General features: G+C 36.2%; 1 protein-coding gene across 1 annotated transcript in view; it reads left to right on the plus strand.

The window, feature by feature from the left end:
• Nucleotides 1-2,867: 2,867 nt before the first annotated feature.
• The window catches only part of LOC101740740 (uncharacterized), a 58,620-nt gene continuing 45,939 nt past the window's right edge, over nt 2,868-15,548 (plus strand). Inside the window, exon 1 of the mRNA XM_012693862.4 lies at nt 2,868-3,140. The gene's annotated coding sequence lies outside the window, so the exon portion shown is untranslated. The remainder of the gene's footprint in view (nt 3,141-15,548) is intronic.

Below are 15,548 nucleotides of genomic sequence, written 5' to 3' on the forward strand. Positions count from 1 at the left end.
AACATAAATTACCACTTCGTGGCATCTGTTTTCATTCGGTAGAAGACATAAAGTAGAATTCGCGGCGAGAACAGATCTTAATTCCGGGAAAAGCGTAAATTTTTTTTTTTCACGATTGAATTATTCGTCAGCTCAAGTGTATCGTTTCGGAAAGAGCATGATTTCTTTCAACGTCTTCCGTCTTAACGCTTATTATTTTATTGAAGCCACATTTTCGCAATCAAATGAGTATGAAGGTAATTTTATATTATTTATAATTAATTTGCTGCTACGGGACACACGTAATCAGTTTGTAAAAATAGAAGTTCACAAACAGCATTTGCGTCAACACAAACAGATGGGTCCGCGATAAATATGGCAGCCACCGGCCACAAGCTACGATAAATACTAATTACTCTTCTGCATTATAAATAATTATTTATTCTATGTTTTATAATTAAACTAAAAATGTCCTGCGATTTGGATCGCTTTAAATTTTTAAGATTTATAATGAATTTTGCATTTAGACATTACATTTTTTTCGGGATAAAGAGTTAATTGTGTCACTCCCTCTCTGGTCTCTGATCTACCAGTCGATCTGTAAATCCACTGGTACGTAAAATCACGAATCAGTGAACAAGCTGCCGTGTTCACTACAGTGGATATGTTATTAACGCCGCCCGCCGCGCCGGTGGTGTTGCGACGAACATGTAATTTACCATGTTAAAAGTATCCTAAATGCCAATCCAGGTGATATCTCTATTGGTGCGAAATTTCATACAAATCCGTTCTGGGAGATTGAGTAACAAATATCCAAACATTCAAACTTTCAAATTAAAAATATCAGTATATATATTATAATGAAAAAACGAAGTAAGTTTTAAACATACTAGGAGGATCAAAAAGTAGTGAGAAGGAGATAGAATATAATGACAATTGATAACTTAATAATTTATTTTTATACATAGTCTCCGAGTCTCTCTACACACCGAGTCCAGCGCTTTTCCAAGGCTTCAAACCCTTTAAAAAAAAGTTTTGTCGTGGTCCTGCAAAAAGCTCTCCACGGAATCCATCACCTGGCTATCGTCTTCGTACCTATTTCCCCTTAAGTATTCTTTCAATTTGGGGAACACATAAAAATCGCTAGGCGCCAGATCTGGTTTATAAGGGGGGTTGTCAACTAATTCGAAGCCAGCTTGCTGAATGGCAGCCATTGCAACTGCCGACCTGTGCGCGGGTGCATTGTCGTGATGAAACAGCACGCCCCTTCGAAGCTTCCCTCTCCTTTTCTCTTTGATGGCATTACTCAACATGGAAATGAAAGCTGCCTAATATTGGCCTGTAATAGTGGTTCCACGCTCTAATCAATCAACAATATCCCTTCTGAGTCCCAAAATATTGAGGCCATAACCTTGCCAGCCCATGCCACGACACGAAACTTCTTCGGGGTCGGTGATGGTGGCCGTTTCCATTGCGAAGATTGCTGTTTTGTCTTGGGATCAAAATGACGGACCCAGGTTTTGTCCATTGTTACGAAACGAGACAAAAAGTTTTCAATATCGTCGAAATGTCAAGTCGATTTTGTTACTGACTGTCGATTAACATTCTCGGCACCCATCTTGCGGAGACTCTTTTCATATTCAAAGATTGTTCAATATGGATTGAAAACTTCCATATGAAATGTTCGTTTCTTCTATTAAGTGTCAGATGGTAACTCTTCGATCGCTCATTACAATTTTCTCGACATTCGCAACATTTTCTTGGGTGACTGACGTGGATGGACGGCTGCAACGATGTTCGTCTTCCGTGCCCATTCTCCCTACTCGAAATTGAGAAGCCCACCTTGCGACAGTGGAATACGGCGGAGCAGACTCTCCTAATGTTGCCTCTAAATCGCAATAAATCTCCTGCGTTGTTAATTTTTTTAAACAGAGGTATTTAATAACCGCTCGCATTTCGTTTTTCTCCATTTTCGAGAATACGTTCCGAGACGAAGCAAACAAATGACTACATTCAGAAAAAAAAACAAAAGAGAATCGAAGATTTTTTCTTTATTAATATTACAAATATGTATCTGAGCTATGCCGACCAGTATTCTTTTTTTTTCTTAGCAAGGAGTAGGTCGTCCTCACTACTTTTTGATACAGCTTTGTGTAGCTCACTGTTTCCTACCGATTTTCCTTTGAAGTTCTTCTAGGGACTTATCAAAGTAATGATTCCACTCTACCATCGTACAACCGAAGAAAAATGTATCCATTCTACCTTACTTTACCAGCCTTAAAGTTTATATGCGGGCCCAGTTACTCCAGATGATTCGCGATGACGAGAGCTTACCGGTGGTGGTAGTTCCGCAGTCAACACCGATAGGTAATTACTAACCTCATTGTTTTTGCCAAGAAACAGTAATACTTCCCGGTCTTAAGATTAAGACAGTCGCTTTACAATAAGATTTAGTCTAATTTCATGTCTCATGGTAAGAGGCGATCACGTTAATGTCTATGGGTTCTGGAAACCACTTTAAACCAGGTAGACCATGAGGCTGTGCAACGATTTAGGCCATAAAAATAAAAATTCAAAATTTCATAAAAATTCGCATTTCTGTCTCGGCAGCAAATAATGCAATTTTAAAAATATTAATGAAAATCTTTGCATAATTCAGAAATTTCGTACAAGTAAAAAGAAATTCAATTTTTTTTTTAGCATTACTTATGCATAGGCGCCTGAACAGCCATCATTGAACTGATTATTGTGCTAAGATGATAGTAATGCGAACTATGGTCGAATTTTATGCACGATAACTCGAACGCGTTCGGTATTGAATCCCGTTGCCGAACATTGCCGAACGCCGGACGCCGGCTGCCGAATAGGGCCGAATGAATGCAACTAACTAGTTGTAAACGAACGATCGTTGCGGTTTCACGTCTCTGTTTCATGTGCTCTCGCGAAACTAAGTTATTCTCTTCGTCACACACTTGTGACTGTAAGTGGAGTGAAACTTAATATAGTTTAATAAAAAATACACATTTACATCACGTGGTGCTTCACAATAATAGTATTCCGTGAATTTCTCAGCGGAATACCCCTGGACGTTTCGCAGACCATCAATTCTGTTTTTGTTACCATAGTTTACGTTGTGCCGGTGTACTAATTGTTTGTCGGAGGTAAGCATTTTCGTCAATAAGTCAATATACTTACGTCCATTTAATTGTCATATTCATTTTATTGTAATGTAATCTGTATTCCTTCTATTATAACTATACTGTAACTGTTGTAACTATACTGAGACCTTAGAACTTATATCCCAAGGTGGGTGACGCATTTACGTTGTAGATGTCTATGGGCTCCAGTAGCCACTTAACATCAGGTAGACTGTGAGCCCGCCCACCCATATATACAAAAAAAATATATTTGAAAATCTTTTGTTTAACTGATCATTTTGATGTAGTCACCCTACCAGTATTATGTGTGTCTTTCATGAAAGAGGTTGTTCTTGTCGACTGCCGAGGCTAATGTTAGCAAGTCCTCGCGTGGTTGGAATAGCCTCTTTGGCAACTGACAATTAAGTGGAGGAAAAAAAAAGAGGCAGTACCTACATTGGCGATAAGACAATGTAGCAATTTACAGAATGCTTAAAAACCGTCAGTTACGTGAATTGTTGTCAGATGCATTCACCGTTGTGTCTCTAATAGCAATGTATGCTTTTTTTTTAAAGTCATGGGCTTTGAGACTTTGATCTTTAAGGCTCCAAGCTCACGACTCTAAGGCTGTTTACTTGGAAATCTGCCACCGTAAAACAATTCATTCTTCGATGATCATGAAAAGAACTTCGTCGCGATAAAGAACACTGTCAGACAACAAACACTCCCTTTGATTATTTTCTAAGCAATAAAAATTTCCTTTGCCACGCTCAAGTCTATTGGGTCGGGCCGTTCGCTGACTAAAACCAGTTTTTGACCAGATGATAGTGTGTCATTATTTTATTCCTTGAGGTGTCTCTGTGTTCGGGTGTCGGTATTCTTCAATATTTCCTAACGAACGCTTTCCCATTATTAATATTCACTCTTAGACGTGTATAGCCCGAAAACAAAATAGCTATAATCATTATTCAGCGATGAAATGTTTATGCATGGATTTAGTTAAAGGGGCTTAAATGCCGATTCGTTAACCCGATTTCGATAGATCTCATATAACATGATCAATGAAGATTTCGGTTATGGGAACATAATAAACTATTTGTGAATTCAAAGAAAATGGAAACAAAATAGACCTTAAATAGCAATAAATCTGAAGATGAAAAAAGGTTTACTTTAGACAATGAGTGATTTGTCCGTTAATTAAATTTCAAACCTAGGGTAAGAGAATAGAGTCGAAATACCTTTAAGACGGAATCTGCAGAGACCAACTCCACTCCTGGCTTGTTGGATCAACGACGATTAATTACCGCTGTCAAAACGATTGGCCCTCGCAAAACGAATTAAAACTCTGTCTCAGCGCCCGTGATTGGAGTCATGAAGACAAAATCCCGGCCCTTATTCCCTGGAATTTACCGCAACATTACTTAAAGGGGCTTACGTAATGACAGTCAACGAGTTTAATTAAAATCTATATTTAAACAGTTGGAACATTGTTTTCTTCTGATGTTTACACTCTTTCCTTTTTTGGTTACGCGTAGAACAAATTATAAACGGGTAAAAAAATCTACTCATACTTTGTACATACATAAAAAGATCTAAACAGAATTTTATTAAGTAATATTGTGATAATTGGGACGTATCAGCAACTATTATGTTAAACACTTCCCAAATAATCGTGTGAATTTTATATATTTGATTGCACATTCATAAAATATTCAATTACATCATTCAATATATATAAATGAACAAACGGGTGGAAAGTATTCATTTAAGTAATTTAACATACACTTAAACCAACAATGGTATCATACAGAATGACAATAACTGTAAGATATGGATAATAAAAGTAATTAAATATAAATATTAAAGTAGTCTAAATAGTTTATCAAAAACATCAATCTGGAGCATTATTTAACCGATGTTTTTTTTTTGTTCTATCGTATTTTACCTGTGCGCTACCACAGCATTCATCTGAATGGGATTAAACTTTGTCAATGTATTCCTTACGCTTGCGTGAAGGTTGTATGTCAAGTATAATAATTAATCAGGCGTAGTATTGTAGCAAACGTGGTATGGACATCTGATGCGTAGAGAGAAGATGCATGTGACTAGGAGATGTATGGAAATGGTAGTGCATGATAGAGGTCGACCGAAGAAGACATAGATGGAGTGTGTGAATGACGTTATGAGAGAGAGAGAGAGGAGTGAGTGTTGAGATGACGGCTGATAGAAGAGAATGTAAGAGAAAAATTACCTGTGCCGACCCCACCTAGTGGGATAAAGTGGAGAAAAAGAAGAAGTATTGTAGCGATCGTATAGTTGCAACAAAGGGGTACTTTTCATACATCTAGCCAATTAGGCTACATTGATTTAAAAGAATCAAAAACCATTAAAAATACACATGAATAGGAAGCCGAACTAAAATGTAAATAACCTACTTTATCTTGCTGATCATGGCTAGATTGTTAGAGAAAAATAATAAAACTATTGAAAACGCTCATCAGTTTTGATGCGAGTGCAAATAATCAATTTAAACATATGTACGTCTAAAGTTTGTGAATTACGTTGAAAAATGCCGCTCTATAGATATATATGTTGGCACACGTCAGGGATGGCTGAGCGGTAGGTTCCGTCATCACTCGTATTCGATTGAACTCAGTTTAGTCAATAAAACTTTTCAATAATGATTATTGAAACTCAACACACACAACTTTCACAATGAGAGGATAAACCGACAGTTTCGTTGCACATACCGACAGACCGATTGACTGACTGACTGACTGTCAGAGACTCACTGCTGAGACGGACGGAATCACTGTCTGACACGAATGCCACGACTCTGTCCACGTACCGCCATTTTATACTGTGGCGTTACGGAGTCTACCCTTCATTTTGTGATATTTATCAAAACAACATTTCATCATTTAAAAATAATAATCAAAACCACCGTCTTAATATCACTAAAAGTCGTTATCCACGACAACTAAAAGTCGTTATCCACGACAACTAAAAGTCGTTATCCACGACATATATATTAAGTTACATTAATAATTGCGCGTTAAAAGGTGAAGTATTAATAAGTACGGCACACTATGTGCCACCAAGTACGGCACACCATTTTGCTGACATCAGTACCACCCTTCAGCCAATATCGACTTCTAATATATTTGTTATTTCCACACCATTTATATAATACAACTGGATGATTTATTTTGCAGCGAATTTGTCTTTATCAGAATGTGAAGTTAAAAATCACCATGAAATATGTGGTCGAAGTCCCTATAGTAGGCTGAAACCGCGGTATCACTCTTCAAAATTAAATGCATCACTGCTTCGTTGAAACACGCCGGATGGTGGTAGCTACACCTGCGGACTTACAGTACTAAAGCGTACTGTAAGTCCACCAGGATTAGTGAAACAAACACCACTTTATATTTAGGTACTTATTATTTAGTTATCCGTTTCAAATATGTGTAGGTCGGCGTTACGCTAGGGTTTTCACACAAGATCTATTACAATGCAAATACAATACAATTCTATAAAACGTTAACTTTACTTCTTCATTACAAAAACCCACGTCTTAGTTTTTACACAATTAGCCATTTTGTGATGGTTATAGCAACTACAACTTATTTTATACAAACAAATGTAATTACTGCGAAACAATTCACAAAATATGGCTTAATATTCAGAATAGATATTTTAGTGATTTTTCACATGACTCTCGCATTAATTTATTTTACATAAATTACTTATAACTAACATAAACTAACATTATTTTTATCCAGCCTAATAATAGATGACGCCAACAACTCATTTGTATAACAATTATAGGTACAATATTTAATTAAATTATTACTGTTAATTATAATATAAATTATTATTAATATTTATGCTTTATTAATATTTAATTGTTTATCCAGTAATTTGTGTTTTTAAACAATAATATAAACATTAAATATATTCTGAAATTTTTTACATCAAAACATGTCTGTCTGCTAAATATTAATATGGTAGAATAAACTAAACTAATATAAATATTATTATGTTATTTATTGCCAATAGTGGCGTTTGCGCCCATATTATGTACGTTGCAACGATATTGCCTTATTTATCAGTATCTTTGTGTTGTATGAATACATACATACATTTTTACAGTGTGCAATGATCTGGCTGTGCTCCTGGCATTGCTGACGTATGTGAGCAAGAGAATCCAATGCTGCCCTACTAACTGCAATCGCAGTAATCGACATTTTCGGGTTTAACACTTTTTTGTAGAAATGGAATCCGAAAAGGCTAATAATACATAGATTTACTTATGTACACAAAAAACGATTTCATTGTTGACACCCAAGTATATTATTTATTTAACAAGAAACGCAGTAGTTGCTTGTAAATATGACTTTTGCTAACTAGATCTACACCTTAAAGCATGCGCTAGAAGAATATGCCGCTCTTGCTAGGGATAGTGGTAGCAAATTCTCTCAGGTTGAGCCCGTGGACTCAATTATCCGTCCGGACGTAGCTGCAATAGACTCTTAGGCTACCAGCGAATAGGTAGGAAAAACAAAGCGCCTGACTAATTATGTAATTATGTTAAGACCTGCTTTGAAAGGTTGAAAAAATCACGAGCTAGTACACCCATTTAGCACAATTCAATAAAAAAGGTACTGTATTTAAGGAGTTCGTGAACGATATCGCTACCGGTTATAATGTTTACGTAAGAACGATACTAAAAATCAATAATGATCATTAGTTGTTCACATTGTAAACAATTGGTTTCCACACGTAAACAAGCCGTCGCTGTTAGATACTTACAATAAAGAACAGTTATTTAATTTAAAACAAATTTAAATATATATGTAGATAGGTACATATAGTATTTTATTATATAAGTAGTTGTCATTAAATTATTCCGTAAGTCGTCTGTGATCCCAGCGACCCGTCTTGGTGCCAGACGCCGTGTAAACCACCAAAGCAGGCCATCGCTTGGACTAGTTCCTTTGCAACCATTGCGAAGGAGTTCACGTGAAAGACCATACAAAGATATGACTGTTTCCAGTCACGAGAAAGAAAACCATTAGTGGACTCGTGTTCTAAGAGATAAGGCGCAGGATTTACTCACGTTTAAACCATTTCATTTTTGTAGAATGATAATGTAACACAATTGACTTGCATTGAGAACCAACGACAAGGAACGACAGTACCAGGAAAACCACTTCGATAAGGCTATGCGTCGTGAAAATCGCCTTATCGTTGCCGCCGTTGACTACTCCCAGACACCTGCTGACGCAGGAGCCAATTACCTTCGACGCCCTAGAAACGTTCTTACGAATCCATTAGATCGATTAACCTTAGCACTAGACGCCTTCAACTCTAACACTATATAGTAGCAATTCTCGGAACTCTGGTAACCGTTCTCATCGTACTCCGCAAAGAATTCGACGTGCAACCTAGCCTACTGAGTTTCTCGCCGGATCTTCTCAATGGGTCGCTTTTCAGATCCGGTGGTAGATTCTGCGAAGCACTACTCTTGCTAGGACTTGAGGACCTATATGTTAGAGTGAAGCTGAAGTAGCCTCTCAAGGTTATCAGTATAGGTAGGAAAAAAAACGTGCATCCTAACTCACGCGTCAGTCCACTGAGTTTCTCGCCGGATCTTCTCAGCAGGTCGAGATTACGATCCGGTAGTAGATTCATTCGCGAAGGAATTGCTCTTTAGTTGTTAGGTTTCCTTTGGAGGCGCTCGGGTAGCTATTAGCAAATCCCACCCCTCCTGGCTGCAAGGGCGGATCCAGCTTTGGCGCCAGGAGGGGGTCACATAGTCAAATTTAGATGCGTTCGTTCCCAAACGTTTGCCATTATACAAACTTATTATATTATATTAAATTAATTAAATATTGAAGGTACGTAGTTACATAAAATCTGTATGGTGACAAAATATATAGATAAAGTCATTATATTCAATTAGTGGTCCATCTAAGTCCTGGAACCAGCTCAGGGGGTGGTCATGACCCCCATGACCCCCCCCCCCCTGGATCCGCCATTGCCTGGCTGAGCCCGTACTCTCCACACCTGTCCTTGTGAAACTGGAAATATCTTCGGGACACCAGTAACACTTCCTTCATAAAAAAAATAAAAAAAAGTAAAAAAGTCATAACTGCAAACAATAAAAAAGTCCTTATCACAAGCTAATAAGGTTGTCATGAGCGCCCCCGGACGATGTTGCATTTATCACTACAAAATAAATTAACTTATTATCATCGACTTCAAACATGTTTACGTCTTAGAAGTGTTATCAATATCCTGTGACAAGGAGACGAGAAGTAATATTTATAACATAATTATTTAACCTATCTTCAGGAGCAGGAAGATAACAAAAGAAATGTACTGTATGGTCCCGGCCAAGAGTTCCCATTTAGAAATATAGAAACACTAATAAAACATCTGATTTATTATTTTAAAGATAATGATTTGAACAATTAAATGTCCATAAACGTTGGAGACTGACTTCAGTTTGTAAAGATTGTTTGAATTATAAACTTTGTATTCGACGTAATTCATTTTGTAGATAATTGTTGTTTCGGATTTAGTGATTAAATTAAAAGTGGTCATGGAAGATGTAATAACGCAATAAATGAGCTTATACGATATTTGAAATGATTTTTTTTTAAACGGAATTGAAGTTTGAATATTGAACCTATAACAAGATGAGTTTGATTATCTTATTAAACATTCGTACGACAAGAAAAAAACAATAGGTTTTCAGGCATCAAAGAAAAGAAAATTTGAATTTGTTTTCTCAAATGTAATCAATAACGAACCATGAAACAAACGCCGCAAATGGAACATTCCTTGTGTATCCAGATGCTTCTTTAGAACAGATAACATTGTACAAAGAGCTTTCACTCGTTTGGCCTGTTTGATTATTAACAATAATAAACCTATATGTATTTTAGCTTTAATTTCTTCGAAGCGATACGAAATGTGAGTGAAGCCAAAGAAAGAGGGCTTGTTTTTCATGTTGATGTATGTTGATTCTTTAACATAGTACAAGTTAACAGCTACTTTCTTTGGCCATAATAAGAAAGCAGCAAAGCGTTTTTCTTTTATCCTCCGACAGTTTAACTCATACTATTAGAGTTCATGGACGACGCGGCAATGGAACGGGCTGCACGATTCTTAAATATGCCAAATTAAAGAGAGAACTTTACAAACTCCTAGAATAGTTTTTCATTCCATTTCCTAAGTAAAGATTCTTTTTTATTACTTTTTCCACATTTCAACAATTTTTTCGTATCAAAACTAGATCGTTTTTCAAGTCCGTTATAACATCTGCAGGTTCCGTTATTTAAATAAGGGTGATTTTTATCATCAAATTTGAATGGCTAACATGTCATACAATGGCGAACCGTAAAGACTATTTTTATTAATGTTTTTTGTTGTTTTTTTTAATTGTTTAGAGGGGTGGACGAGCTCACAGCCCACCTGGTGTTAAGTGGTTACTGGAGCCTATAGACATCCACAACGTAAATGCGCCACCCACCTTGAAATGTAAGTTGTAAGGTCTCAGTATAGTTACAACGGCTGCCCCACCCTTCAAACCGAAACGCATTACTGCTTCACGGCAGAAATAGGCAGGGCTGTGGTACCCACCCGCGCGGACTCACAAGAGGTCCTACCACCAGTAATTACACAAATTATAATTTTGCAGGTTTCATTTTTATTACACGATGTTATTTCTTCATCGTGGAAGTCAATCGTGAACATTTGTTGAGTACGTATTTCATTAGAAAAATTGGTACCCGCCTGAGATTCGAACATCGGTGCATCGCTCAACGCGAATGCATCGGACGTCTTATATGTTAGGCCACGACGACTACAAACGTACACGAATTTTGTAACCGACTTCAAGAGAAGGTTCTCGATTTAGAACGTGTCTTTTTGAAATACTTTTACGACGTTTCGAATGTTTAAGAATATGAATATCCTCAGCTTTTATTAAAATAATGACAGACTTTAAGGCCCACATTGCGTTTGTGGTTACTGGAATCCACATCAATGGGCCAATCCTGGAAACATAAATTCGTAGTATCTATTGTAACGGCGGCTGTCTAACGTTTCAAATCGAAACACATTAATCATTAACGCAAGATATTTTTTGCATATGAATAGTGCAATTTCAAACATTAAGAAATGATGAATTTCATTATTTAACTTCAGTACTCTAGCAGGTACTGATTTTAAAACGTAAATACCAATGTCTTCCATAATTATGTTTTTTTTTAAATAAATATAATAAAAACAAACACACATGTGCAGTCGCGGCAAACCGCTAGGAATGAAGTTCTTGATTTCAAAAAATTTAATAGACATAGTTTATTGTAATATATAAGAGAAAATTGTAATTTAGCACAAACTAGCTTAAAATAGAAACAAACACAGAGAAGGAGGGAAAGAGAGGAAAACAAAGTCGCAAGGACGGGCTAGAACGTTTTTCTGTAACCTGATGATTTCTATCGGTCAACGCCAATCGCAAGCCACGTTATAAAACACTGTTCTAAAAAATTTATTTCCCGCGAACCATCATACGTGCCGATTTAAAAGGTGGGACAGTGATCATACTTTTAAATTATGAATTCGAATGTCTCAGACTAAATGGTGGCACTAACTAAAACCCAGGCGAGCCGAGAACTCGTCAGCTTGTTTACAATAAATTTTATATTAATCATAAATTAGCTATTCGAACGTAATAAATACAATATAATAATTTAGGTCTCCTCATAACTCGCAATCGCTCGATGAATAGTTGGTTATTATTTCTGTACTAGTTGTGCTGTGCTGCCTTCCCCGAGGCAACGTACTGCAATCCGGTCAGCAAACGACCTGGGGCCGGCGAAATTAGCGCATTATTTATAACGTCCAGCCCCTTGCCCTCAGGTGAGCTATGGATGTGCCAATTGCTTCGTTTCCGTTTTAAACGGTTCCCGGATATTTTCAACGTAGGGAACGTTGGAAATATTGATTTTTGACCAGTCAATAAACGGATTGATTTGGAATGATTGGGATGTAGATAGGGATGTTATTGAGTTATTTTATGACATTCATGAAGTAACAAATAGTGCTCCTAAGCATTAACATCAAAGCACAAGCAGAATTAAGCATTTAACTTCAAACGGACCATTAGCTCACATGTACAATAAAAAACATACAATTGTGATGTTTTCGACAGTGAAAAAAATTCAAAATTGTCAGAATACAGCAAAAACAATGGATCTGAGTTACTTCTTAAGCTTTTAAAATAAATAAATGAAAATTCTCTACTCTCAACGGCCCTAATATAGGACTTTTTCTCGTGCTTTGGGTACCAGAAGCTTACATAATATCCGAAAATATCACATCCAAACCTCGAATACTAAATAGACTTAACAGAGCTAGTAATCCACACTTCGGCTGGGAATCGAACCCGGTCAAACTGCTCTAGACTGATCAGGCTTGATTGATTTGAAGCTGTGATGTGCCAGTAGCCATGGCTATGACAAATAACCACCCCAATTTATTTGCAGTACCAAGTAACCGAAATATTATTTAGAATGGACTGATTGAGTGTGATGAGATTGTGTATCAGAATAATGATCTGATGATCTTCCCTCATACTCATAAAACCTTGATAAGTCGACATACGTCTCTGGCACTAAGCCCGACTCGACTGCCCTTATACATTCTATGCTGGCCGCTTATATTTGGGATGGAGGGTTTCTTGTTGGCCTAGATAACTTTGGGGCCTCCCCAAGACTGAAGGGCTCCGCTAGCCCAAAAGGGAATTCGCTAGCAAAATTGGAAAGCTGCTTCGCGAATGTGTGCTTTATTGATATTAATCAAAATACGTTATGAATGAACACATTGAATTTTAGTTGTGTATGAATACCCAATGTTGTTGGATAGTAAAATACGAGTATACCACACTTTTTCAAGAAACAATTGGAATCATTTAATAAAGTTCTGAAATATCGGCCTATTAAATGCTTTGTGATTGAGGGAGGCTTGCTCTGTACCTTTTCAATAAAGCGAATTCCAAATATAGTAGAAGTCTTATAAAAACACCTACACTGAATAACATCTATGAGTATATTAAAAATCCAAATCGACAACCGCTGAATGAAAATGAGTTTTCTGATTTATTCTGATTAAATAAACCTTTCAAATCGATCTCGATGCAATTGAAAACAAGAGCATTCATTCGTGATTATTTAGAAACTGAAAAATATCTAGTCTATATTAAGATTGATTTAATTTATCCAGTCAATGGACCAGAACGTTTCACTTTAATCAAATCCGTGAGAAACTTAGTGATGCGTAAATAAAAGTTACTTATATTTGGAAACATTTCCTTCTTTGTACAAAAAGTCTGTTTTAAAAATTCAAATAAATAAACATAACTTTATAATGAATATGTAATGTCTGTATTTGAAACAAAAACATAATATATATTTTATGATTCAAAATTTTCAACATGTACTGTATATTAATTATTAGTAATATCTTTATTTCCACGTTTCGCAATGACTTAGGCAGCATTAAGTAATAAAAAGCAATGAAAATGTTAATAAATACACTCATACAGTAAACACAGCGCCGTAAATATAGATAGTACCAGAATTAGTGAGTGTATTCAGTATGTCTCGCGCATTGCAGACCAAATCCTACATCAATGATATTGAAGTTTCAATTGGAAATTTATTAGGATAATTTGTCAATAACAGATTCTTAATATCCATTTTCAACCAAGTCATTCTATTCAGATTGCAATCGCAAACCAAATTGTTTTTAAGGAAAACAATTTACACGCACGCATCCTCGTTAGTTCAGGATAATCGATTACAAATCAGATGGATCGAAAGACATGTTTATTATTCTGGTCCAGTAATAGAGGACCGGAATTCTACTGTGTTACTGGTTGCAACACTCAAGAACACTGAATGTAAAGCGTGGCGAAATGTCTTCGCCCACTTTAGGACGCCCATACGTCTCTGCATTCGAAGTATAAATACAAATTATGCCCTTGTAATATAAACGACGTATCCTGTGTTACACATACGAAGGGGTTTAATATTTCTATCCTCGGAGGTGGTCTTACGTCAAAACGTCAACAAAGTATGTTGTAATTATTTGTCAGGATACTACTATAAAACAATGGCAAGATTAATTGATTCAAAAAATGTTGATAGTAAAGTTGCTTTTCCATCGTCACGTTTACAATGTGAACGCGTCGTCTCGAGGAGCACTGAACTTTGTCGAGCAAGGTACTGAGTTTCTTAACAACACCTGAAGTTCACTCACATAGCCATTAGTTCCGACAATTTGAGGCGTCAAGGTAGATATCACGTGCTTACTACATATTATTCTCGAAACTACTTAATTCCATAAATCATGAGAACCTTCTTGATTACCTTTTTTTTTTTAAAACTGATGGCATTACTGTACCTACTGTGCCTAAGCTTTGTCTGTGTTATTACAATGAAATGTACGAAGTAATGTTTTAAAATGTAAATATCAATGATAAGTTGGTCTATTTATGATGCACCCATATATAGCTATATTAAATATTCTACATATTTCTGCATTCTGATATATTCTGCAAAAAAAAATTGTTGCAGAATATATCCCGATGTAGTACAAGCCTAAACTCGGATATATGTACATGATATCAACTTTTCAAATTGAGCATTTTACTATATATAAAGTAACTGGTTTTAATACTTATAGGTGTCGCAACTATGGTCAAGATAATAATTAAACAATATAATAGATACAGATAATAATTAAACAATATAATAGAACAAGATATAATTAAACGTTCGATCTAAAAATTTTAATCGCGATACAAAATAAAATAAAACTATCTCCACGTTGTTGTAAAAAATAGCTCCGATCTTATGTCTTGATTTCAAAAAATGGTGTATAATACAAATCGTTTCAAAGTTACAGCAAGTCATTGGAGCAATAACGCGAAAAATTGTTTCGTGATTGAATTTTCGGTCCGATAAAATCGTTAGGTCTTCAGTCTTATAGAGCAAAGATACAAAACCAGCATGTAAATATATTCAACACTAGATTGGCGAGGCGCAATGAAACAATAGCTGTAAATGTAAATTATATTTGCCTTCATCAAAATTCAATCCGCAACGTTAACAAAAGCACAATAAAAACGATGAGATGTAGGCACCATATCTTTGCTGACGTATAAGTTTATTTATGGAGCCCCAATCCAATAGACTTCTACGGAGAAAAGGCGACTATTTTGAGTATTCCCGAGATGGCTGTCGCCTACCCCAAGTCGGAACGTCGCTTCACTAAAAGCATATTCAAAATAATTAACAAATTAGTTCCACAGTGCCTTAATTATGCACGTTTTCTTCGGCAATTACGCACCTT

The sequence above is a fragment of the Bombyx mori genome, chromosome 5 (assembly GCF_030269925.1).
Source record: "Bombyx mori chromosome 5, ASM3026992v2".
Taxonomy (NCBI): Eukaryota; Metazoa; Arthropoda; class Insecta; order Lepidoptera; family Bombycidae; genus Bombyx; species Bombyx mori.